The sequence below is a fragment of the Musca domestica genome, unplaced genomic scaffold (genome assembly GCF_030504385.1).
Source record: "Musca domestica strain aabys unplaced genomic scaffold, Musca_domestica.polishedcontigs.V.1.1 32, whole genome shotgun sequence".
Lineage (NCBI taxonomy): Eukaryota > Metazoa > Arthropoda > Insecta > Diptera > Muscidae > Musca > Musca domestica.
Window position 1 is genome coordinate 5,827,531 of NW_026712311.1, and position 27,979 is coordinate 5,855,509.

Here is a 27,979-nt window from a genome sequence, read left to right on the forward strand (position 1 = left end):
ATATGGGGACGTTAACCTGTATACGTGATTTTTTGTTATAGGCTGCAGTACCCATTACAAGCTTCAAATGCGAAATTTGAAATAATGCCCGTGAAAAAATTTCCCTAAAATCATCAAAATACCGAATATCGGGGGTACCGTTATATGGGGGCTATACGATAACGTGGTCCTATATAGACATATTTCTTTCAGGGGAGAAAATACTCACAGAGAACACCTTGCGTAGAATTTCAGACGATTCGACTGAAAAATGTGGCTAAAATCATCAAAATACCGAAAATCGGGAGGTAGCGTTATATGGTGGAACTACGATATCGTAGACCTATAGAGACAGTTATCCTTCAGGAGGTAAAGTACTTAAAAATAACTCTTTGTGTAGAAGTTCAATCAATTCCATTGAAAAATATGGCACATATCATCAAAATACCGAATATAGGGGGGGGGGGGGGGGGGGGGGGGGGTACCGTTACATGGCGAAGAACGATATCGTAGACCTATAGAAACAAATATCATTCAGGGAGTAAAATACTGAAAAAATAACTCCTTATGTAGAATTTCAAACAATTCCATTGAAAAATAAGAGAAAAATTCTCAAATACCGTATTTAGGGGGGTACTATTATACGGGGGCTGTACAATATCGTAAACCAATATAGCTCATCTTCGAACTTGATCTGCCTGCAGACAAACGACTGATTTGTGCACAATTTTAGTTTCCAATCTTATTTCGTTTTGACTCTAGCGTGATTACAACAGACGGACTGATGGACGGACAAGGCTAAATCGCATTAGAATTTTACGATTATCAAGAATGTATAGGGTGAGGTAAAAAAAAAAAAAACTGCAACAAAGTCAAACGCCACAATTTTTACATTTTTTTTTTTTAATTTTATTGAATGAAAGCAAAAAATATCGGAAATAGCATCAAATTTTAGTATAAGTTTAGATTTGTTCAAATTGGTCACCTTTGGCACGAATTATGACCTTCAAACGGCCAATGAAACCGTCTCACGTTGCCCGAATGTTGCTCTGCGGCATTTTCGCCCGTTCCCGGCGAAGCGCTTGCTTGAGGTGATCGAAACATTGGTATTTTTTAGTGCCAACCGTGCTCTTCAAAATACTCCAGACACAATAGTCCAACGGATTGGTATCCGGAGATTTTGGTGGCCATTGTGCACTGGAAATGAAGCGAGGAACCTCAATTATTAATTTATTCTGATGCCACGATTGATTAATACGAGCGGAGAGCGACCATCTGCTGTTATGGGGACCCACACCATCACCATGGCCGGCGCTTGAGTTATGGCCGCCAACCGAAGGTACACATTTTCAGCCGACCTCTTTGGCAAGTAAAAACGACCATTTTGTTTGTTTACAAACTGCTGGACAAGGAATGTTTTCTCATCGGAGAAAACCTAATTAGGCAGTTCACCATTTTCGGCCAAGCGAAGCAACTTTTTAGCTCTTTTGAGTCTATTTTCTTTCTGTTGAGGTGCATGTTCTTGCACTTTAGAATTTCAATGGCTTTACCCTCGAGCTATTGTTCAATATTTGACGAATAGAATATCGAGATATGTTCAGCTCACGAGCCTTTTTTCGCCCACTGTGACGGGGGTTTCAATCAAGTCGCTTCTTTACTTTTCGAACCATTTCTGCTGGTGTTGCTGTTTTCTTCCGTCCACTTCCTTGACGTCGGGCTACGCTGCCAGTATCACAGTAACGAGCGATGGTACGAGCCACAAAAGATTTATTCACATTTAAATGCTGGAGTGCTCTAACTATAGCCACTTGTGGTTTTCCAGCCAAATATAAAGAAGTCACACTATGACGATTGAATTCGATCACGAATAACTTTTTTACTGGAAAATTTTCACCAAAATGCTTTTGTACGCTTGTAAACAAGATAATGGGCTGTCACTGGAATAATTTTAAGAACTCTGGGACGAGTGGCTTAAAAATGACAGCAATCTGAAATTGGTTGCAGGTTTTTCATCTCAACCTGTATTCCAAAATTATTTTCTCATTTTTCTCTTATTCTCTTAATTGTTCGATCGTTGCCTGTATTCATTGTAAACTCTCTCTATCTCCACCACATTGCCTGTCGTTGCTTGGCTCCCTCTTGTATCGCGTCCCTCTATTTTTCTATCGCTGTCTCTCTCTATCTCTCTCTTGTTTAAAAATACTCCGTAAAAATTTATCCATTGCCAATGGCATTACTTAATTTAACCTCTAATTGTTGGCTTGTTGGATTTGACTTCTTCAGAACCAAATAACATATGCAATTTTGAAAAAATGAAACAAATAGGTTTTCGGTCAGCTGTGTGGCTGGTTATTAATATCACCTTCCTCCTCAAAAAAAAAAAAAAAAAAAAATAAATAAATATAGAAATCCACCAAAACGTTGCTTTCGTTAATATATTCTCCTCTTCCTCTCACACAAAAACCAGTGTTGTTAATTTAATGCAATAATTTTATAAAATTCTATATTCAGCCGGTTTGGGTATTTTCCTTGGTCTTCACTGTGCAGTGGATTTGTTTTATTAAAAAGATCAGAAAAACTCACTACTTTGGTTGGCTATTTTGTAAAGCGAACTTCTTGTGTTTTATGGATAAATTCCTCGCTTAATCTGAAGATTAATAAAAACAGTTCATTGATTTGTTTTGTCTAAAAATCAAATAAAACCCATTAATAACTTACTTCATTGAGGTAAACAATACAAAACAATTTGCAGATATAAACCTTGGTTTGGAACAAATTAAATACCAAACATTCTAAGCAGACTATAACCATAATTAATATATAAACAAATTGTTGCTAAGTTTTTGGTTTTTTTGTTTCTTGCCTGCGGAAACAATGTTCTTTTGACAATGAGCGATTTGTCAGAAGAAAAAAGACAAAAAGAATTAATTTTGTCGAAAAAAATCCAAAGAGATTAAACACATATGAACATGTGTTCTAGCACTAATATGGCCTTTTGTAACTTAAAAAAGTGATTTCATTAGAATATAAAAAACAGAGATAAATATTATTTAATTTTCTTATATTTAAACATTGAAATTTTGGCGGCTACGCTCAGTGTTTGAGGCCAACAAAGAGGCACAAACATATTTCAACAAATGTTTGTCGTTTTTGTACATTTCTTCGTTTGAGGTTGTTTTTTGTCGTTTTTCCCTTCTTCTTCTGCTAATACTTCCATATATTAATGATGGCAAAAATGGCAACATCATCACCAATTCAGTAGCAAAGTCATTAATCAAAGTCGGGTTTTTTTAATAGTTTATTTTTTCTCCAATAGTTTTTGAGGAGAAAAAGTAATGACCACAAGCCGCCTCTATTACCATAATTCTACACTAGACCTTTCAACCATAAATGCTGACTTGTAATCTTTTCAAATTAGATAATATTTTCCCCCTTTTCGAAAAATGAAGAGAAAGAAACCGGTTTTTTTTTCAGACACACTTCTATATAATTTATATAATCTTTAATTACGGGGTTTTAGAAGCAAACGAAAAAAACACAACAATTTATTAATAATAATTAAAAAATAGAAATGACTACCACAAATAAGAAGTGAGGGGGTTGCTACGCACAAATTCGGAGTTCAAAGATTGTATATAAATGACAAATTTTGTAATTTCCATTTATCAAAAATAGGCTTTTGGGGTTGTTTGAATATTTAAACTGCGAAATATGGTAATGGCGTTTACTTGAAATTTGATTGATATATTGAGAAAATGAACAGATTAAACAAGTCATTAGTATTATATTTTGGATTGGGTAGAGAAATGTAAAAGCCCTGAGGGCTCCCATAAAACCAACTTAGGACCTTCCAAGGCACGAGCTCTCAGCTTAGCAAAATCTTTTAAATTATATTTGGAGATTTTCATAATTAAGTCTGCAGACTTTCACAAGAAGATCTAAAGATCTTCTGTGAAAAAATCTGAAAATTTTTCATGAAAATCTAAAGATCTTCAAGAAGATCTCCAGATCTTCAAGAAGATCTCCAGATCTTCAAGAAAATCTCCAGATCTTCTATGAGAAGATCTAAAGATCTTCTATGAGAAGATCTACAGATCTTCTATGAGAAGATTTCCGGATCTTCTATGAGAAGATCTCCAGATCTTCTGTGAGACGAAGATCTACAGATCTTCTACAGGAAGATCTAAAGATTTTCTATAGGAAGATATACAGATCGTCTATGAGGAGATCTACAGATCTTCGCATGGAAGATCTATGAAAATATCTACAGTTCTTCCATGAGAAGATCTCCAGATTTTCTATGGGAAGATCTTATATGGTTTACAGATCTTCTATGAGAAGATCTCCAGATTTACAGATCTTCTATGAGAAGATCTACAGATCTTCCATGGGAAAATCTATGGAAATATCTACAGTTCTTCCATGAGAAGATCTCCAGATTTTCTATGGGAAGATCTTATATGGTTTACAGATCTTCTATGAGAAGATCTCCAGGTCTTCTATGAGAAGATCTCCAGATCTTCTATGAGAAGATCTCCAGATCTTCTATGAGAAGATCTCCAGATCTTCTATGAGAAGATCTCCAGATCTTCTATGAGAAGATCTCCAGATCTTCTATGAGATCTCCAGTTCTTCTATGAGAAGATCTCCAGATCTTCTATGAGATCTCCAGTTCTTCTATGAGAAGATCTCCAGTTCTTCTATGAGAAGATCTCCAGATCTTCCATGAGAAGATCTCCAAATCATCTGTGAGAAGATGTTCTACGAAAATATCTACAGGTCTTCTATGAAAAGATCCCCAGATCTTCTTTGAGAAGATCTATATAACTTCTATTAGAAGATATCCAGATCTTCTATGAGAAGATCTACAGATCTTCATGAGGAGATCTCTATTAGTAGTTCTCCAAATCGTCTATGAGAAGAACTCCAGATCTTCTATGAGAAGATATACACATCTTCTATGAGAAGATCTACAGGTCTTCTATGAGATGGCCTCCAGATCTTCTACGTAAAGATCTCTAGATCTTCTATGAGAAAATCTCCAGATCTTCTATGATAAAATCTCCAAATCTTTTATGAGAAGATATATTCAGTCAAAAGGACTCCGATCTTCTATTTGGGGATCTACGATTCTTCTTCAATGGATTTTCTTCCTTAATTTCTTTGTAAGCTACATGGAAGAGTTTTTCCCGCCAATTATAGTCCGAATCCTTTTGAGGCCCACCAAAATCTTATCATTATTTTAACCCGACAATTTTAGTGGATTTTGTCTCAAAAATCCATTTTTAGTTTGGTTCCAATACCCAAAATATTTTGCCTGTGCCCCAGTGGCGCCCAACGTTAAGTGAACATTTCTCCCCTCCTTTTTATATATGTATTTACATTTCCCGAATATCTTGAGCTATTCATGTTTGAAAACAAACTTTCTTCAAGAAAAAAAAAACTAAAACAAATAAACAAATAAACAAATGTGACCACTCACTTTGAACTCCTGCCACTAATGATGACAGTTTCTGACTTTTAAAAGTCATAGCTAATTTCCTGCGAAAAAGTATACGAAACAATTCTATTTGCTAACTTCATAGAGAGGGCATATTTTGTAACATAAAAAGCAGTCTTTTGGTTGGCTGTAACTCATTGCCAGCCAGCATTTCCCTTTGTTACTCGGATATAAATATTCCACACAAAAAGTCCCCACATTTTCAATGGAAAAGCAAGCAAAAAAGGAGGGGAAACAAATCCAGTAAAAGGGTAAAGACCCAAGACACTGCAACGCTTGGTTCTCTGCTCGTCTGCTGGAAAATCGCGTGAGTGTTGAATTGTTTGTGGGTTTGCTATGGGTTTGTATTTTTGTGTGTGTGTATATTTCTCTCCCCTGTCTCACTCCCGCCCTCCATAGATCACATAATAAACGCAGGAAATACTTAAGTCAATAGTTTAAATCCTGTTGCGGGTTCCACAAAAGCCCAAAGGGAAACAAGGCCCAACAACTTGAAAAGCAATTCAAACAAGATATTGGAAGTGAAGCTTTTTTTACACATGATTGAGTTGAACGATTTTGTTGCTTTTTTGAAAATGTATTTCCTACCACCTCACCCTGCCCCACCTTGGTCGGCTGTCATGACTTGGCGTGGCAGTTGGCTTGACTAGGCTTAGAAATTAATGTGTACAGGATTGGTTATGGAGTTACGAAGTAAGTGAGTTTTCCATTAGACAATAAGGCAGACAGTAAAAAGGAAAATAAAAAAGAAAGAAAATGTAGAAATAAAGAGAAAAATGTGTGGGCATAATATGCGTTGGTGTCTATTGTTATTAGGGTAAAACGGAAAGCATTTATGAATCAAGGAAACGTATTGAGATTTTTGGAGTGCTGAAGTATAATTCGACTTCATCATCTTGGCATGATTTTCTCCGTTATATCCAAATATTTCAGCAATTGTCTCGAAATAAAAATTGTGAGAATATTAAAAAGATTAACAAGTAGTGATGGCTGGAATTAATCAATAGTAGTATTAGAATTGTATCCACCTGGCGGTGAATAGTTACAGCTAGAGTTATCACTCAATACGAAACCAGCATGAGATGTTATGCATATTATATAGTGTGGGGGTATAACTTCAACTTCATTTGTCTAAACTAAAAATCGAGTGGTAATGACTGGAGTTAATAATATTCGATGTGATCGAAAGCCCCTTGCGGCGAATAGTTTCAACTACAGTTTTCTGTACATATGATGTCAACTGCTAAAGTGAAGTTGGTTGTGAGTCAAAATACGAAAATTGGAAAAAATATTTGCAAGTTATATAGGACGTTTATCTTATGAACTTCAGCAGAACTGCCTCTTGAGTGAAAGCTCGACACTCTGAACTTCTGAAACTGCGGCGAAGTCAAAATACTGTCGAAACATGAAAAATACTGCGATGACTTCAGGATGGACTTCAAAAGTATTTTAGCATAACAATGAAATCCAAAATAGTGATATTTCTTCGAAATGAAAATCTAGTGGTGATTGCTGAAATTAAAATATATTTCAGATGCGATTGAAACCAACTAGCGGCGAATAGTTATAATTGCTGTTATTTACCAGTATTAAATCAAAGCACCAAGTGAAGTTGGTTGCGAATCAGTATGCTGAAGTTGAACCGTTTGATAAATGAGAGTTAAATTTTATGGCTGAAACCTTGTGAAACTGTATAGAAACTTACAAGAAACCTATAGAAGTTTTAATCGAACCCTTAGCTGTAAATAACTATAAATATTTAGATCTGCTAGTATAAAATCAACTGATGAAATAAAGTTGGTTGGGAAACAAAATTCGAAAAAATACATAAAAAATATAATATGTTATGGGTCGCCCTATGACATTAAAAGTTTATTCTTCTTCCGTTAAGGGAGAGTGTGATCTTCCAAGTCTGACCTTGTGAAATTTTAGAAATAAAATTGCTTAAATTATATTCAGTTCTTAAAAAAGGTTAAGGCTGCAACTGAAATATACTGAAGTTTTGGTTGGTACCCTCTAGTGGGCCATAGTAACAACTCTTGTCATCTACAATTACGAAATTAGCTAATCCTGTGAAGTTGGTTGGGAATTCATCTTCGGATGCTGAAGGAAATAATTTGCAGCTATTAAATGGGATAATTATATATTAGTTCTTAACATAAGAGGGTAATACAACAGGAAACCCCATTTATTTATTAACGTATCTTCACAGAACATCTAATGTCAATAGCCAAAATCTAGCGGTGAATAGTTACAACTGCTCATTGTGTAGAGTTGGCTATGAATCACCATTTGGAAAGATGCAGAAGCAGATGATATGCCTATGATGGGCGGCAGTTATCTGCTACAATGGGCAACTTGTGTCATCTTCCATTTCGACTTATTTTATGTTTGCCTAGCGGCGAATAGTTACAACAGTTCATTGTGTGAAGTTGGCTGCTGATTGTATGAAGCTGATTGCATGAAGTTGGCTGTGAATCACCATCAGAATAAGTGTAAATGAAGAAGCTTAAAGGAACATTTTTCTTTTCTAAGAATAAAACTTAAAGAAAAATGATTTCTGATCGAAGTGGAGGAATTTGTTAATGTCAGTTGAGTTAAAGCGAAAGCGTACGGAGAAAACAAGCAGAACTTTTACTACCTGAATCGTATACCATTGCTAAGAACTCTAACGCAAAGTAGGGGCCTTTGAATTAGCAGTAAAGGAAGGATTACTTATCTTCTTCATTCAATCAATCGTTAAAACCTGGCGGTTTATAGTAACAACTACCCATTGTGTGAAGTTGGCTGCTGATAACCGAGAAAAATGTAGGAATTACTATTTCAACTGCATCTGATTATCTACAGATTAGAGTAGCTTAATTTAGTGACTTTAAATAATTACAGATCTGGTATCTCTGGTGAAGGGACAACCTAGGGGCGATTATTTGCCGCTTTTCATTGTATGAAGTTGGCTGCTGATGCGCAAGTCTGGAGTTAATACTCACGGGTTATTCAAAAAAATGTCTTGTCTCGCAAGTGAAGAGAAACTTAATTGTCTATTGACAACCTATCGCCGATAACAGTTACAGCTGTCCATTGTGTGAATTTGGTTGCAGACTGCTGAAGTTGGCTGTGAATCAAAATCAGAAAAAGTGTAAAGCTGAATCTTTCTAGGCATTAGGGAGCAGTTTTCTGTTTTTATCATGACTTAAAATCGAAGGGGAGTTAGGTTTTATTAGCTGTTGAGTTATACGAGGGCGAAAAAAGAAACTGTACTTTTAATTTGAACTACGTCCGAACTTCCGAACTTTTTGGATAACTTAATTATCTGTGAAAAGTTGTACAGTTCTGGAATCACTACTCACTGGTCATTCTGACAAAATTCTGCCTTATATCTCAGGTTAAAAATAATTTGTCTTTTTTGACTGCAAAGTTAGAAATGAGCTATCATTATGTGAATCGTAAGTTATTTTTAAGAAATGTCAAGCAGCGTAATAGTCTTCGGAATTATTTAGAAGTAAATAATTATTCGTTTTTTTAAGTCGAAACTGAAATTGTGTATCCAATTTAAGCTTCAAAGAGTAAATAGTAGTAGAGTATCAGTGAATATTTTGTGTAAACTTTTGGTCCTTCGAGATGATGCCAAATTGATTTTTTTAATTATCTCAGTCATTTGAGGACTTAGCTATTATGTTTGATCCTTCGTGGTTGGTTCTAATCAATTTCTTTTACTATTGTATGATGGCTCAGTGCCTTTTGCAAATAATTTTGGTCCTTCGACCTAAAGTAAAATCTATTTATTTATGTTTCTTTATCAATGCAATCATTCATATGAACACTTTCCATTTGGTCCTTCGACTTAAATCCAAATCAATTTCTTACTTTTTTTTCTTGTATACTTTTCTCAACACCCTACGTTTCACAATTAGCCATTTAATGATTGCCTATCACATTGAATTAATTGATTATGTTGCAAATAAAAATAGAATGTTGTAATGAATTTAAATGAAGTGCATTTTACTGATGCCCCATAATAGATATACATAGTTACAAAGTACGAACGTACGTGCAAGCACAATTCTATTTGATTTATAACTTATTTCCGTTTTTTTTTCTCTTTCTCTTTTTTACTTTCAGATTCACTTGCAAAAGCAGTTCTCACAATATTGAATTATTATTGTAAATCAATTTGAATAAAAATAATAAAGGTAAGTTACTATTTAATCACATTGTCAGTCTATTGGCTATGTAAATTGCTAACAAGTGTTAAGGGGGGGAAGGGGCGAAAGGGGTGTCTTATTACATACACCCTGCGTAATTTCTGTTTAATTTACAATTTCCATAACTAAGCTAACGTAAAAAGTCAATATTTGTTGGTGTCGTTGGACTTTGGTGTGCCGTAAACGGATTCGAATAATAATTTACAATTTTATGAACGTCACTGAATGCATTTTGTAGAAGTGAAGGTCGTCGTTGTATGTAGTAACAAAATTTCGTGTAATTTGTTGGTATTAATTCCTTGGAGGTTTGGAAATTAGGTTAATTTGTGTTTAGCTTGTTGTAGTAAAATCTATTTGACCTTCTGGCCACGAAAGTCATGAGGGGAGAATTTAATGCATTATTAAATTAGATTTTGGGAGATTGTAAACAAACTTATGATAATCTTTGTAATAGAATTCAGAATAACATTTTATTTCACAAAAAGGGTTCTATAGGAAATAATTCTCATTGGGTTTACTTTTTCAAAACTATAAGATAAAAGGGGAGAGCATAATTTTAACTCATAGCTTCATAAAAATAAACCTAATGAGAATTATATTTATGTAGTTATTTAACAACATTTCCAGTTTTCTAAGTAAAAAAAGGCACTTCTATAGTTCAAAAAAATCTCCAATAAAAAGAGATAAAGAAAAATGCTCAAAATAAGTACTTCCTTTTTATACCCTCCACCATAGTATAGATATATTAAGTTTGTCATTGCGTTTATAACACCTCGAAATATACATTTTAGACCTCACAAAGTGTATATATTCTTGATCAGCAAAAATTCAATGTCGATTTAGCAATGCCCGTCCGTCTGTGGAAATCACTCTAGCTTCCGAACGAAATGAAGTAGGTTGATAAAATTTTACTCAAATGTAGCTTATGTCTGCAGGACTTTTGGTATTGAAAATGGGCCATGTAGGTTCACGTCTTCGTATAGCCTCCATACAACGGTACCTCCCGATATTTGGTATTTTGAAGATTTTAGCGACATTATTTACCGGAATTGTTTCAAAATTGGTATTTAAAGTTCGTAATGCGTACTACATCCTAAGACAGAAAATGAGCCATGTAGGTCCACGTCTTCGTATAGCCACCATATAAGGGTACCTCCCGATATGCAGTATTTTGATGATTTTAGCGACATTATTTACCGGCTTTGTTTCAAAATTGGTATTTAAAAATCGTAATAGGCACTACAGCATAAAACAGAAAATGGGCCATGTAGATCCACGCCTTCGTATAGCCCCCCATAACGGTACCGATATTCGGTATTTTGATGATTTTAGCGACATTATTTACCGGAATTATTTGAAATTTTGTATTTGAAGTTCGTAATGGATAGTACAGCCTATACCAGAAAATTGTCTGTGCAGGTCCACGTCTTCGTATGGCCCCCATATAGCGGCACCTCCCGATATTCGTTATTTTGATGATTTTAGCTACATTAGTCACCGATTTTTAAGTTTCGCATTTGGATGTTGTAATGGCTTGTGACAAATGTTACCTATGCAGGTCCATGTCGTCGTATAGACCCTACATTTGTTATTTTTAAGATTTTAACAGAATTTTTAACGGTTTTATTTTTTTGAAAATTGCCAAATTTGTACCAAATGGTGGAGGATAACTTACAGCTTTTTCACTTGTTATAATTTAAATCGATTGAAATTTATCCCCATGGCATTTTGCACGACGTCGAAGGACCATTTTTTCCGCTGACATTAAACCTTGTATTAACACCTAAAATCTCCCCTCTTTAATTTTATCCAACATAATCTCCATTATTAATTATATTTTTGTCAAGGGAATCTTAAAGTCATATACAAACCACAATATCATAAAAATCTCCCCCTACAGCAAGCATTCCCCTTTGTGGAACCCCACAATATCACTCCCTTGAAGTTCGTTAAACTTTAGGTTCAGTTAGAGACTTTCTTTCCCCTTCTTATTTTGTAATACTTTTAGCAAACAAATAGATAAAATGAAATGAAAAAAAAAAAACAAAACGGAGGGAAAGCTTTTGAAACTCCCAGGCTTTGTTCGTGTTGCATAATATGGCATTGTAACGCCAAAAGAATTCCCTCATTGCAAGTATTCTGTTGTTGTTGTTGCGGATGATGATGATTGCTGTTGCAACTGCAACACATCTGTGCCACTTGTGTGTCAAGTAAAATACTTGAAATATTCCACTTTTTTTCAGAATTTTTCGTAATTGTGTGTAATTTTTCCACACATTTTTTTTGTTGGGTATGAATATGACAACATATGCATATATATGTCAAGCTTTGGAACTTCATGCTCTCTTTCTAGCAGCTTTGGTTTATCTGGAAAAGTGGAAGAACGAATAGTCGGGTAACTCTTTTCAATTATGGAGTGCTGACACAGAATGAAGTCAAATGGAATTGGGGAAAGAGGATGATATTACTATTGCAACAGAGTAGGGATAGCACTTCGAAGTCCTTGGTATTTTCAATATACTTAGAATTTTGCAGAACCTGCTCCCGAGCGGGATTTCTTAGAGTGGAATTTTATACGGAGTTTACTCTTCGCTCTTTTGTTCTGTGTGGGAGCGTTCTCGAGTGACTCCTGTTTGAGAAATTAAAGTGAGAGCCGAATCGCTCGAAATAGGGTGAGAGTTTACTCTAAGAATGGAATAGAATGGAAAATTTATATCGCCTGAGGGCTTTTGTGTGTGTATAACAACAAACCGGTTTTAAAATTACTGTGATTACAGGTCAAGCACAAAATATGGAATATTGCCGCCACTCTAAAATGAGCAGACGGCGTTATGATACTACTGAGGGAGAAGAAACCTAACTTTATGTGCAGAAGACCAGAGTCGGCTCTGAAACTCGCATACAACTAGGCCAGATCAAGAGGTCTTAATGTATACCCGAAAAAAAACTGAGATATGTCTTCTTAACAGGAAAACAAAAATGGGTTACTTCCAGTCTGAACCAGTCTTCCTCAATAAAATCATCAACATTTCCAATAAGGTTAAATACTTGGGCGTGACTCTAGATAGGAAACTTAATTGGAGAGACCACATCCAAATAAGATAAAATAAAGCTCATAGATGCTGGGCAAGGTGTAAAAGGGCTATTGACTCTGAAACTCGCATACAACTGGGCCAGACCAATAGGTCTTAATGAAAAACTGAGATATGTCTTTTCAATAGGGTCTCAATCCAAGGATGACACATTTGGCTATTCAAAAGCGTAAGTAGACCTTTCGTAACATACGCATCAGTGGTGTGGTGGACAGCTATGGATAAAAAATGCAATACGAAAATATTACAGAATGTTCAACACAGGTGCTGCTTAAGTATCTGCGGTGCAATGAGGGCAACACAAACTAGGAGTGTGGAGACAATTTTATATGTTCACCCAATAGATTCATTTTTCAGATAAATAAAGGCCACGAGACATTCCATCAAAAATTTTTACAGATAACAACGGGAGAATGTATGGGAAACCTTGTATGGGACAGGATGCCTGAAACAACTGTAGCTGCCTCCTGTGAAACATTAATTCCCACCAGAGACTCATGGATCGATGAATTCTTATTACAAATGTCCACTGGAAACTGTTGCTATACAGACGGCTCAGTGTTAGGGGGAGAGTGGGACCTCGGACCGTAATTTCATTCCGCTTGCCCGATCATATTACGATCCTTCAAGCGGATGTCCGTGCGATTGCAGACCATACAGGATGAGATGAAAAAACTGCAACCCCCTTCAGACTGCAAGTGGACAGAAGAAAATAGCAACATTAGGAGAAACGGTTCGAAAAGTAAAGAAGCGACTTGATCGAAACCCGAGTCGCAGTGGCCGAAAAATGGCTCACGAGCTGAACATATCGCAATATTCCATTCGTCAATTATTGAGAAATGAGCTCGGGGTAAAGCCATTAAAATACCAAAAAGAGCAACAGCAACAGCAACAGAAAGAAAATAGGTTTAAAAGAGGTAAAGAGTTGCTTAGCTTGGCCGAAAGTGGTGAACTGCCGAATTTGGTTTTCTCCGATGAGAAAACATTCGTTGTCCAAAAAAATTATCATGTTTAATTGCCAAAGAGGTCAGCTGAAAATGTGTACCTTCGGTGGCCACCAGATCTCAAGCCCTGGCTATGGTGATAATGTGGGCCGCCATAACTGCCAATGATCGCTCTCCGCTCGTATTAATCGACCGTGAAATCAGAATAATTGCCGAATATTATCGCGAAAATATTCTGGAGGGTGAATTAAAGCCTTGGGCACGCAAATATTTTGGCCGCAGACCTCGGACATTCCAACACGACTCAGCACTATCGCACTCAGCATGCCCCACCCAAGAATAGTCACAAAATAAGGTTCCTTGCTTAATTTCCAGCCCACAATAGCCACCAAAATCTCAGGATACCAATCCGTTGGAACATTATGTCTGGAAAAAAATACCAAAGTGTTGATCACCTCAAGCAAGCGCTTAGCCAGGAATGGGCCAAAATACCGCAGAGCAACATGTGACGGCAGCGTGTGACAGTTTTATTGGCCGTTTGAAGGCCATAATTTGTGCCAAAGGTGACCAATTCGAACAAATCTAAACTTATTCTAAAATTTGGTGCTATTGCCGACATATTTTGCTTTCATTCAATAAAATTTAAAAAAGAATTGAAAAATTACATTGTTTGACTTTGTTGCAGTTTTTTATCTCACCCTGTATATTCTGAATCATCGTAAAATTTTAAGACGATTTAGCCTAACAACTTCGTCTGCAGCTCCACGTCTTCGTATAGCCCCCTTATAACGGCGCCTCAAGATATTCGATGATTTGATGATTTTTGCGACATCGTTCACCCGAACGGTTTCAAATTTCGTATATGAAGTTTGTAATAGTTACTACAGCCTATGCCTAAAAAATTTCGTATGCACGCTTTCGTATCCACGTCTTCGTATAGCCCCCCTATAATGGTATCCCTCTTTATTCAGTATTTTGGTGATTTTAGCGACATATTTCGCCGGAATTGTTTCAAGTTTCGTATTTGAAGATCTTAATAGGTATTACAATGTATGGCAAAAAATTACTTATGCAGGTCTTCGTCTTCGTATAGGCTCTGTATATATGGTATATATGTATATTACAAATTTTGAATGCATATGAATTCAAAAGGGGTAGCGAGGCGCTCCGGGTTCTGCTATTTAGGTATAAAATAGTAATGTGATTGACTAAGGATAAAATTGCACACAAGAGTCACATAATGATATGAAGGGAAAAGATGAGGCAGTAGTTTTGTAAATTCTAAGTTAAAGGGTACAAATATTGGTTCGACACTGTTATTCGGCGACAGGAGCTAAAGCTTTGGAAATTTGCCCTTGTGTAAAGTGGTGAAATGTATCGAGATTTCGATTTATTTTTCGTAATTTTTTGAATTTTTGAAGTTCTTTCCAAATGGTGGAGGGTATTAAAAGTTCGGCCTGAACTTAGCTCTATTTTTTTTTGTTTTACTGCACAGTGTTATATTTTGGGAATATCAAAAACATAATTTATTAAAAATATTTCCCTTAAAAATAAAAATTTTCACTCCGAAAAATATTAACATTCCACAATTCAACATTTCCATCCCTGATCCCCAATAAACATAAGTGGCAAAAAAAATAATAACAAAATAGAAAAGAAAGGGGGAAGGCAAGCTTTTAAAAATATTAAAGTTTTCCGGGTCTATTGTTAAAAGGATGACGATGGTGATGATGATGACGGTTGTCTAGAATGATAACAGCTTACGCTAGCCAAAGAAAAAACAGAACAGAGATGACAGAAGAGGAGAAACAAATGGACAATAAAATGTGGATATCAAGCAAACCAAGCGGCAGCGAGTATTTTTTCATTTCCTAAGAGGGGGTGGGTGGATGAATTAATATTATTTAATAAAAAAATTAATTTTATACATTTTTATATGTAATATTCTCTGGCAAATAGCAATGAACCGTAATGTAAGGAATCGCTTGCAGTAAATAATAAAAACAATAAAAGATTGGAAAAAGGCAAAACAACTTGCTGTTCATTTAACATATTTAATTTAAAATATAAAAAAAAAAATAAAAAAAATATTTTGAATTGTAAACAATGGCCAGAACTTCTTCCAAGTCATTGCCTTTAATTTTTTTTTTTTTTTGGTTGTTAATATTTTTATTTCGGGTTCGTTTGACTTTTTTTTGTGATGGTTCAATGAACGTTCCAAAAAATACGTTTTATTTTTGTCTGTTTCAAATTCAAAACAATAATTCATATATACATTTCAAACACTTTGCTATGATATTTGATACGTGTGAGTGTGTGCAAATTCAGCAGCTATAAATATTTTTTTTTTTTTTTTTGGTTGGCATTAAATTTGACGTCAAAATGGCTGTTAGAGGGGGGGGGTATAATTTAATATCTCCGTGTGAGGAAAGAAGAAGAAATTGTGGTCATTCATTAATTTTGTGGTCATTAAACTTTTGCAAATTAAAACGACGAGGAAGACATATTTGGAATTAGGAGCAAATTGTGCAATAATTGAAAGTGATATAGTCACGAAGCTCTTTCATCTGGGGTGGGGGGTAAATAAGGGAAGCAACGTCTCATGTCTTAAAAATAAAAAATTATTTAAATTAAGTTTAACAAACACTGGTTGATAGATACATTTATGATTGTATATGGTATCAGAACCCCTCAGATTCCTTTCAGATCTAGCCCAAGGCCCCTGAAAAATTGAGCCTCTTACAAAGTAAAACTGATTTTTTTTAATGTTTTAAAATATAAATATTTTCTCTATTGATTTTTCCTCATTTCTACATCCGGCGGAGCTCATCAAAACTTTTTTCACTTACCCCACAAACCTAATTTTCATCATCAAATTTTAGAGAAAATATTTTCATATCTACCCCCACCCCAACCCTCGAAACAACAAATTTCAAATGTTGCACATGGCTGTATCTCATTTCATATGTATGTCATTTTTACAAATTATTTATTTACATTTGTGTATTATTATGTCACTTTGTCTCTCTTCGTTTTTTTTTTTTGTTCAAAAGTCAACAAAAATAGATAAAAACAAAGTGAAAAAATAAACACTATTTTATTATGAGGTAACAATTGTATGTCACATTTTTATGCAATTTTGCCAAGAGTTGGTTGGTTGGTCGGTCGGTCGGCTGCTGAGTGAGTGCCTCCTTCGATGGTGGTGATCGTAACGACACTATCAGCAACATAACGAGCAACAACATTGGCATTAGCAACTATGCCGAGCCAGAGAGACAAGATGCGGTAATAGCAGCAGCAGCAACAGCAACAACCCCATTAAAGAAATAAAAATCTTGACGTCGTCTATTTGGCATCAGATTTAATTGTTATTCTTTTGTTGTTTTGTAATGGTAATTTAGATTGTGGGGGGATATAGGGTGCCCTAACATGGAAGATACCAGATTAAAAATAAAAAAACAGACTTACAAAAGATTTTTGGGAAGAAGTTCTTATATAGAAGACCTTCAAGAAGGCATTCTTCTTTAGCAGACCCTTGAAAAGGTCTTCTTTTTTTTTGAAGACCTTTGGGAAGGTCTTGTTCTATAGAAGACCTTTGGGAAGGTCTTCTTCAACAGAGGAGAAGACCTTTGGGGAGGTCTTCCGGTATAGAAGACCTTTGGGAAGGACTTCTTCTGTAGAAGATCTTTGGGGAGGAATTCTTCTGTAGAAGACCATTGGGAAGGTCTTCTTCGATAGAAAACTTTGGGAAGGTCCTCTTCAAAAGAATACCTTTGGGAAGGTCCTCTTCAATAGAATATCTTTGCGAAGACCTTCTTCCAAAGAAGGTCTTCTTCCAGAGAAGACCTTTGGGAAGGTTTTCTTCCAAAGAAGACCTTTAGGAAGGTCTTCCTCAAAAGAAGATCCTTAGAAAGGTCCTCTTCCATAGAAGGCATTTAGAAATGTCTCACCTATAAAAATCTTTCAAAAGGTCTTCTTCTATAGACAACCTCTCAAAACGTCTTCTTTTATAGAAGACCTTTAGAACGGTCTTCTTCCATAGAAGACCTTTAGTAAGGCCTTCTTCTATAGAAGGCCTTTAGGAATGTCTTTTTCTACAGAAGATTTTAATGAAGGTATTCTAATATTGAAGTCCTTTGGTAAGGTCTTCTTCTATAGAAGACCTTTTGGAAAGGTCTTCTAAAATGTATGACCTTTTAGAAGGTATTCTCGTATCAAATATCTTAGGGAAAATGTTCTCCTATAGAAGACCTTTAGAAAGGTATTTCTTCATAGAAGAGCTTTAAAAAAGTTCTTTTTCCATAGAAGACCTTCAAAAAGGTGCTTTTCCATAGAAGAACTTTAGAAACATTTTTCCAAAGAAGACCTTTAGCAAGGCCCTATTCCATAGAAGGCCTTTAGAAACGTCTTCATCTATAGAAGACCCTCAGGAAGACCTTATTCTACAGAAGACCTTCTTCTATGGAAAATCTTTAGAAAGTCTTCTTGCATAGAAGACATTAAGGAAGGTCTTCTTCCATAGAAGACCTGCGGGAAGGTCTTCTATTATAGCAGATCTTTGAGAAGGACTTCTCCTATAGAAGACCTTTGGGAAGGTCTTCTCCTATAGAGACCTATGGGAAGATCTTCTACTATAGAAGATCTTTGGGAAGGTCTTATAATATAGATGATTTTTTGGGAAGGTCTTCTATTATAGAAGATCTTTGGGAAGGACTTCCCCTATAGAAGACCTTTGGGAAGGTCTTCTCCTATAGAGACCTTTGGGAAGATTTTCTTCTATAGAAAGCCTTTGGGAAGGCCTTCTTCCATATAAGACCCATAGGAAGGTCTTCTTTTATAGAAGAAGACCAAATAGAAGACCCTATAGATGGCCTTTAGGAATGTCTTCTTCCACAGAAGACCTTTGGGAAGAACTTCTTCTATAAAATGTCCTTGGAATGTCCACTACTATAGTCGTCCTTTAGGAATGTCTTCTCCTATAGGCGACCTTCGGGAAAATATACCCCTTTAGAATACCTTTGGAAAAATCTTCTCCTATAGAATTACTTTGGGAAAGACTTCTCGTATAGAAGACCTTTAGGAAAGTCTTCTAAAATAGAAAATACTTAGGATGCTATTCTTCTATAGAATATCTTAAGGAAGATCTTTCTATAAAAGCCCATTGGAAGATATTCTTCTATAAAGGTCCTTCAGGAAGGTTTCTTTCTATAGAAAACCTTTCGGAAGGTCTTCTTTAATAGAAGAGATGGTTTCTTTAGAAGACGTTTGAGAGGGTCTTCTTCTATAAAATGCCTTTGTTTGAAAGGTCTTATCCTGCAGAAAGTATTTCTTTTACTCTTAGTCTATCGAAGACCATTTAGAAGGCCTTTAGGAAGGCATTTTCTATAGAAGACCTTAATAGAAGTTTGCTTCTGTATAAGACCTTTGGAAAGGTCTTCTGTGAATATCTACTGTAGGGTAGATGAGCTCTGTGTTCATGGACTGTATAACATATGACATTTTTGGTCATCCACTGTAGAGTAGAAGACTTCAGTGGGAATGACTTCTTCCAAAGAAGCCCTCTCCCTCCTCCCCCCTCCTTCTTTATATATAAAAAAGTATTTTTTCTTTGTCCCACCCTGTTAGCTTCACCGGGTGTAGATGTTGATTTATATGTAATTCTTTAGCTGATTTTTTGTTGTAGTTGTTATTGTTGTCTATTTTTACAATTTATATGCAAAACGAATCTAAACCAAGATTTTCTTCTCTTCCGTCGCGCAGCACATCGTGGGCACTTAGCCTTTTGGGCAAGATATATATTTTTAGAGTGACACACAAAAAACAATCAGCAAGCCCGCCAACCAACGTTGATGGCAGCAAAAAAATACAAATCTAAAATGTTGGGCAGCGACAAGAAAGAGGCAAGTCTTAGGAACAGAACCATCGTCACACCATCGTTTACATTTTGGCTGGCTTTAACTTTATCTGGTTCTTTAGATGTTTTTGCTGTTGCTATTGCTGCTGCTTGGCTGTTGTCTTTTAATCGCGATATCATTTGCAGCGTTTTGCAAATATTTAAATTTAGGTGTGATATTTTTTGTTGTTCCGCTCTGCTTTGCTTTGTGTGTCATTTGCATTGTTGTTGTTGCTGCTGCAGGCAGTTTGGCGTTGAAGCCAAAAAACAGAAAAACTTGGAGCACAAAGCGTTATGAAACTTGGTAAATAGCTTCGTTTTGTTGCAAGTTCTATTTGCAACCGCAAAAGACGGAAATCATTGTTGCCCGTCCTTCTGGTCCATCCCTTAAATTTTTACTGGAAAATTTAAATTATTACAGCAAAGTTTTGTAAATATCGAAGCTCCTCCATGGAGTCTTGTCTGACTATGCAACCCCTTTGTTTTGGGTTTCTTATCAGCTTTAAAATACTTGCTGTATTGCGTCATTTAACATATGTCGATACTGCAAATAAAGTCCACAAGAAGTTACTGGTATGATGTCTGCCTCATTTATGTGATAAGTCTTCACATTGCAGCTGTCTGTAAAAAATCGACGATTTTTATAAATTCAAAGGAACTTCTTCATAGTACAAAAACGGGTGGAGTATTGAAAGAAAGATAACAGAACGACTTATGTTTTTACGAGCAGAAAATGAATTACGAGGTCGTTTTATAGCAGAGTAGATGACCTCAGTGGCCATCTACTGTAGAGTAGATGACCTCAGTGGCCATCTACTGTAGAGTAGATGACCTCAGTGGCCATCTACTGTAGAGTAGATGACCTCAGTGGCCATCTACTGTAGAGTAGATGACCTCAGTGGCCATCTACTGTAGAGTAGATGACCTCAGTGGCCATCTACTGTAGAGTAGATGACCTCAGTGGCCATCTACGGAAGAGTATATGGGCTCAGTGACCATCTACTGTAGAGTAGATGACATCAGTGGCCATCTACTGTAGGGTAGATGACATCAGTGGCCATCTACTGTAGAGTAGATGACCTCAGTGGCCATCAACTGTAGAGTAGATGACCTCAGTGGCCATCTACTGTAGAGTAGATGACCTCAGTGGCCATCTACTGTAGAGAAGATGAACTCAGTGGTCATCTACTATAAAGTAGATAACCTCAGTAGCCATCTATTCTGTAGTAGGTTGCCTTAGTAGTCCTCTACAATGGAGAAGGGATTCAGTGGCCATCTACGGTAGAGTAGATGACCTCAGTATTTATCTAATATTGAGTAGATGACCTCAGTGGTCACCTACTGTACAGCGGATGACCTCAGTGGTCACCTACTGTAAAGTGGATGACCTCAGTGGTCACTTACTTTAGAGAAGTTGACCTCAATGATCGCCTGCTGAAGATAGATAACCGTAGAAGTAACGTAGTGAAGGGAAGATGATCTCAGTGGCCATCTACTGGGGAGTAGATGACCTCAGTGGCCATCTACTGTGGAGTAGATGACCTCAGTGGCCATCTACTGTAAAGTAGATGACCTCAATAGTCTTCTACTGTGGAATAGATGACCTCAGTGGCTATCTACTGTGGAATATATGACCTCAGCGGCCATCTACTGTAGAGTGGATGACCTCAGTGGCCCTCTACTTTAGAGTCATTTACTTCAGTGGCCATCTACTGTAGAGTATCCCATAAAATGCTACCTTCATTTGTCTCTCAGGGCAATATTCTGCCCTCTAACCATCTCCAGGTCCACATTAACCACCCCTCTGGAAAGTTGCCGTTCCATTCAATTCAATTTCGTTTCAATGGCAATAAAACCTTTTACTTTTTAATTATTAGCTGATTTAATAAAGTGGTTGTAGTTGTTGCTGTTGTTGCTTTCATTATTGAAAATGTTCATGTCATGGTTGTCGTTGTTACATTTGCTGCTGCTCTTGTTGTTGTTGTTATTGTGTCTTTCTACGCTGATTACTTCCTTGCCATGGGTGTTTGGCTTTGTAAAGTTGTTTTTGTTTTTCGAGCTTTGTGTTGGGCGTTGGTGGTAATAGAAAACCACTCTTGTAACTTTACCACATACCTATTCTTGTTGTTATTGTTGTTGTTTTTTTTTAGTTTTCTTTTCTGGTTGTTAGCGGGTGGCAGCCATAGCTAGGTAGTTGGCGTTGGTTTCTGTCATTTTAATGCATTGTAAAACTTAATTTTATGCCTATTTATTATTTGTTATGGTAATGTTGAGACAAATTCATTTAAATGCCAGACTCGGAGGGTGAGAGGGGAGGGGGGGTCCCAGAGTTTTGTGAGGAGGGTGGTTGTTACTATTACAGCAGCATGACAAAACGTTGATACACTGCAACAACATCATCGTCATCCATATCTTTGAGGTGGTAGGCGTTTTGCGGCGGCGGCGACAGCGCTGGGCGACTAAATGGAAGTCAACAAAGTGTGACGCTTTTTATTAAGTTTTAGATTACAAATGCCAGCAACGGCAACAACAACAGCCACATAATCATCATGCGGCAAATGGCAATAAAAATAATGCCACCGCAAAAACACAAACAAAAACAACAGCAGCTCGCCCCCACCTTAACAAAAAAAAAAATCACAAAGACAAAAAGACCAGACAAAATCAAAAGTGATGAATGCATTTTTATGCCATAAAAGCAGAACAAACGAAGCATTAAGCCAAAACATGAAGTGGGCAGGCAGGCAGTAACTCACTTAGAAAGACAAACAGACCCACAGCCAGCCAGCCCGACAGTCAGTCATGCAGTCGACAAAAAAGGCCCATCAACCAAAAGTAGCCAAACCAGGCAAATACCCTTTCCAAAACTGCCAGCAACACCACCCAACCAAAAAAAAAAAAAAAAAAACAATTTGGAACTTCTGGGCTATGCACTTTACAGAGGGGTAGGGGGGTTCCGCTGCACCATAACCCGTTCCATGGCCATATCATAATGAGCAATTAAGCTACAACAAGTTCAACATATGTCAAATGAAATGTTGGCAAAAAGCTGCTTGAGAGGGGTGTGGGGGCACCACCAATAAGTTGCGGATAGTTGCATCGCGCAGTTACTGCATGACTGACTGCAGTAGATAAAGAACAAGCCCTCAAAAGCCGCAAAACAAAAGCCAACTGAAACTAGTTTGGCGATAACTCCCCAATATGGCATGAATGAATGAACTCTTTTGTTGGTGTTCCTCTTTTTGTCGTTTTTCCGATATGGTGGTAAAAATGAGGAATAGCAGGCAGTTTTTAAGCGAGGGCAAGATAAGGTTAAAATGTGGCGTGTCAGATGGGCTCAGAGGTCATCTACTCCAAAGCAGATGTAACCTGAGATGAGTAGATGGCCACAGAGCGGCATATGCCGAAGGCTACTGGGCATCTTCAACACGGGAAATCATCGACTGAAGTCATCTACTCCACAGTAGATGCCCACTGAGATCATCTACCCCACAGTAGATGACCACTGAGATCATCTACTCCATATTATATAACCATAGCGCTCATCTACTCTACAGTAGCTCATATTCTCTGCAATAGATGACCATGGAGATCATCTCCTCTACAATAGACGACCACAGATGTAATCTACTCCACAGTAAATGACCAATGAGCACATCTACTCTACAGTAGATTACCACAGAGCTCATCTATTTTACAATAGATGACAATTAAGCTCATCTACCCTACAGTAGGTGACCATGGAGCTCATGTACTCCACAGTAGATGACCATTGAGTACATCTACTCTGCAGTAGATGACCATTGAGTGCATCTACTCTACAAAAGAGGACCAAAGAGCTCATCTACTCTACAGTAGATGACCATAGAGCTCATCTACTCTACAGCAGATGGCCATTGAACTCATCTACTCTACAGTAGATGACCATTGAGCTCATCTACTCTACCGTAGATGACCATTGAGCTCATCTACTCTATAGTAGATGATCATTGAGCTCATCTACTCTATAGTAGATGATTATTGAGCTCATCTACTCTACAGTAGATGACCATGGAGCTCATCTGCTCTACAGTAGATGACCATGGAGCTCATCTACTCTACAGTAGATGACCATTGAGCTCATCTACTCTACAGTAGATAACCATTGAGCTCATCTACTCTACAGTAGATGACCATTGAGCTCATCTACTCTACAGTAGATGACCATTGAGCTCATCTACTCTACAGTAGATGACCATTGAGCTCATCTACTCTACAGTAGATGACCATTGAGCTCATCTACTCTATAGTAGATGATTATTGAGCTCATCTACACTACAGTAGATGACCACAGGGATCATCTACTCTACAGTAGATGGCTCATGTAGACATCTACTACACAGTAGATGGCTCCTGTCGACATGTACTCTACAGTAAATGGTCCCTGTCGATATCTACTCTACAGTAGATTCACCCTATCGACATCTACTCTACAGTAAATGGTCGCTGTCGACATCTACTCTACAGAAGATGGTCCCTGTCGACATCTACTCTACAGTAGATGGCCGCTGTCGACATCTACTCTACAGTAGATGGCCGCTGTCGACATCTACTTTACAATAGATGGCTGCTGCCGACATCTACTCTACAGTGGATGGCCCCACTCGAAATCTACTCGACAGTAGACGACTCCAGCCGACATCTACTCTAAGTCGATGGCTCCTGTCGACATCTGCTCTACAGTAGATGGCTCCTAGAGACAACTAATCTACAGTATATGGCCTCTGGCGACATCTACTCTAGAAGATGACCCCTGGCGGCATATATTCAACAGTAGATGGCTACGGGCGTAATCTGCTCTATCGTCTATGGCTCCTGCAGGCATCTTATCTACAGTAGATGGCTCCTAGCCACATCTACTCTATTGCTAATGGCCTCTGGCGACTTCTACTCTACAGTAAATGTCCATTGAGCTCATCTACTGTATAATATACGGTCATTGATGCCACCTACTCTACAGTGGATGATTTCTTGTATTCCCCAAATCATCATATATTCCCAATAGCAGATTTTACGTTCAACTTAGTCTCTGATTTACATTTGAAGGTTCAAACGTGATGTTCTCTTTCCCTCATTGACTTCAACAAAAACAATGAAATCATTTAAATTCCATTGCACAGCAATCATGCTCCAAAGAAGAAAAAAAAACATATTGGCCAATAAGTTTCCCATAACGCAAAGCATGTAAAAATATTAGAATGTTTGGCAAATTTTCCCATGCCCAAAACGGCAATGAAGCGTGAAAATTGTTGCACTTAAAAGAAAAAAAAAAAAGAAAACGACAAGAAAAACTGACTGATTAATAGTGGGCGAACGATTGCTGTAAGAAGAAAGTCAAACTAGACATTCACTTGGAAAATTTTACAAAACGATGTGTGTGTGTTGGCGTTTAGCAGCCGAAGTGGCAAACGTGAAATCATGATATAGGATTTTCATGTTTTTGTTTTTTTTTTCTTAAGAAAAGAATCATGAAATACTTTCACAAATTCAAAAGACAATTTGTCAGTTTGGCGGAAGACAAAAAAAAATTGTCACATTTTTATTCTTTTTTTTATTCTGTGGAAATCATGAACCGAAGTCAATTCATGCGGCATGAAATCCTCAATTTCACTGCTGCCAATCCAAAGAGGCCGCATACAGATACGAAAGTTAAGAAAAGAAACACAAGAATAATAAACAAAAAAATTACTTAAGTGTTTTAAAAATAAAACAACAATTTATTATTTTTGGCCAACCGATTTTTGGACGCATGTAGATCGAAATTTCGCCATAACAAAACATTGTCGTCATTTCTTAAATAATTGTTGGCATTTGTGTTCTTTGCAAGCGGATTTGATCGAAAAGCCAAATGATAAATGCCAACGAACAAAGGAAAATGATGCGGACGACGACAACGACGCATTGAAAGCGTGAACGATTTATGCTAATCGAAATTAAGTTTAAAGTTTCGTTTGCCAAAACGAATTCTTTGCGAAATCCCCCACTGGCAAGCCAGGCGAACATGACACTTTGGTCTAAGCCAAAAAACACACAAGCAGCACAAGACATGCCACAACCTTTTACAAAAAAAAAAAAAAAAAAGAAAGAAAAAGAACACAAAGTTCTTTGTCTCTATGTGGAGCAAGAAACAACAGAACAAAGAAAAAAGAACAGAAGAAAACGAAACCAAACCCTGTTGACAGCTGTCGTGTGAGATATGTGGCCAACGCTAAGACATCAAGCACTTGTTGCCACCAACAACAAAAAAATCTTCTGTATGTGCGTGTCTGTGTGTGTCCAACACACAGACAATTTCCCAAATTAGCTGACCAAAAAACCCAGATTCTAGTGCATTTCCCCTAACCACCACCTCGAAGTACTTGGTAGCATGGCACTGACCACCAACCGGCAAAAGTTTTTTTTTTGTGACTGGCCATTAATTTGGTTTGCCAAATTCAATAAACATTCTATAGCTGCATGCAAATCGAGGAAATGTTGCAACCGCAATTATGGCCCTTTTTTTGTCCAACAACTGTTGGGAAACCCAATTATATGGCATGGGCAACATGGCAGTAGTCAATGTCCTAAAATTGAACTCTGGGCAATGAGTTTAAATGTGGATCCTGCAAGCAATTTGTATGGCAAAGAAATTCGAAGGAGGAATTATACCTGTCACTCTCTAGTAGATAGGCGCTGACGATATCTACTCTATAGTAGATGGCCCTGGCGACATCTACTCTATAGCAGATGGCCTCCGGTAAAATCTACTCTAAAGCAGATGGCCTCCGGCAACATCTACTCTACCGTAGATAGCCTCCGGCACAATCTTCTCCACCGTAGATAGCCTCCGGCGACATCTACTCTATAGTAGATGGCCTCCGACGACATCTACTCTATAGTAGATAGCCTCCGACGACATCTACTCTATAGTAGATGGCCTCCGACGACATCTACAGTATAGTAGATGGCCTCCGGCAACATCTACACTATAGTAGATGGCCTCCGGCAACATCTGCACTCCGGAAACATCTACGCAACAGTAGATGGCCTCCGGCAACATCTACTCAAAAGTAGATGGCCTCCGGCAACATCTACTCTACAGTAGATGGCCTCCGGCAACATCTGCTCTACAGTAGATGGCTTTCGGCAACATCTACTCTACAGTAGATGGCCTTCGGCAACATCTACTCTACTGTAGATGGCCTCCGGCAACATCTACTCTACAGTAGATGGTCTCCGGCGACATCTACACTACAGAAGATAGCCTCTGGAGGCATCTACTCAAGAGTAAGTGACCCCTGGAGACACCTTCTCTACATTAGACGGCCCTTGGAGGTATCTCTTCTATTGTGCCCCTCCCTAAGGCATCTACTCTACCATTTTCAAAATTTCACTTATGAAATATTTTACATCCACATCAATTTGTTATGCCAAATCGGATTTTTTTCATCTCTTTCAAAACTTAAATCAAGTTATCTGTTGCTGCATCGCATTCCAGGCCACCAGATAGCAAATTTCATTCATTGAAAAGATAAATTGAATATAAAATGAATACAAAATTGCCGATTGCAATTATTTTGCTCAAGAATCTCTGTGAAACCCATGAAGAGGATGAAGAGAAAAAACTATTTCTACACATTGACTTATGGATGGTTTGCTAAACATACAACACACAACAAATTTATTAACAAATGAAGCAACAAATGAAAAACAACAACTATGAAATACCACAGAGCTATTCTGGCGTTGAATTGAAACATCAGCACAATAATTGCAGCACATGATGGGAAGAAGAGGAACACGAAGATGAAGAACATATAGTGAAATACCAGATTTTGTTGACTTGGCCATAAAAAAGCACTACAACAACAGAAATACACAGGCAGCAAACGCCACAACCAACGGACCAGCCAACAAGGCAGACAGACGAACGGACTCTCAACAAATGTGAAGGAATAAAAAATATTGCTGTTGTTATAGTTGTTCATTTAATAATCATTTTATTTAGTTTTTTTCCTTTGTACATTTATTTTAACCCAGTGACCAAGTTTAGATAAGCCGACAGACACACACACACATAGACGGACGGACAGGCAACCAGTGGCAACATCGCCAGCAACAGCTGTTGTTTGTAATATTTAAGAATATTTATATCAATAACAATGAAACCGGCGGCAACAACCACAACAACATGGCGCAGCATCATTGGCAACATCAGCAACGGCCAGAGTGGCAATCGTTCGTGTGTTGCTCAGACCTGCGTGCGTTATTGCCGATGATCTCTGGTGGCACGCCAACCAGGAATGGGAGCATCATAATCAGCAAAAGCGGCATCAGCATTATCATCATTA

At 37.3% G+C, this 27,979-nt stretch overlaps 1 protein-coding gene across 1 annotated transcript in view; it reads left to right on the plus strand.

Annotated features, from left to right (window-relative positions):
- Nucleotides 1–27,979, plus strand: part of LOC101891483 (dual specificity tyrosine-phosphorylation-regulated kinase 2) — a 172,527-nt gene that overhangs the window by 51,990 nt on the left and 92,558 nt on the right. The window contains exon 2 of the mRNA XM_005188269.4: nt 9,599–9,669. The gene's annotated coding sequence lies outside the window, so the exon portion shown is untranslated. The remainder of the gene's footprint in view (nt 1–9,598; nt 9,670–27,979) is intronic.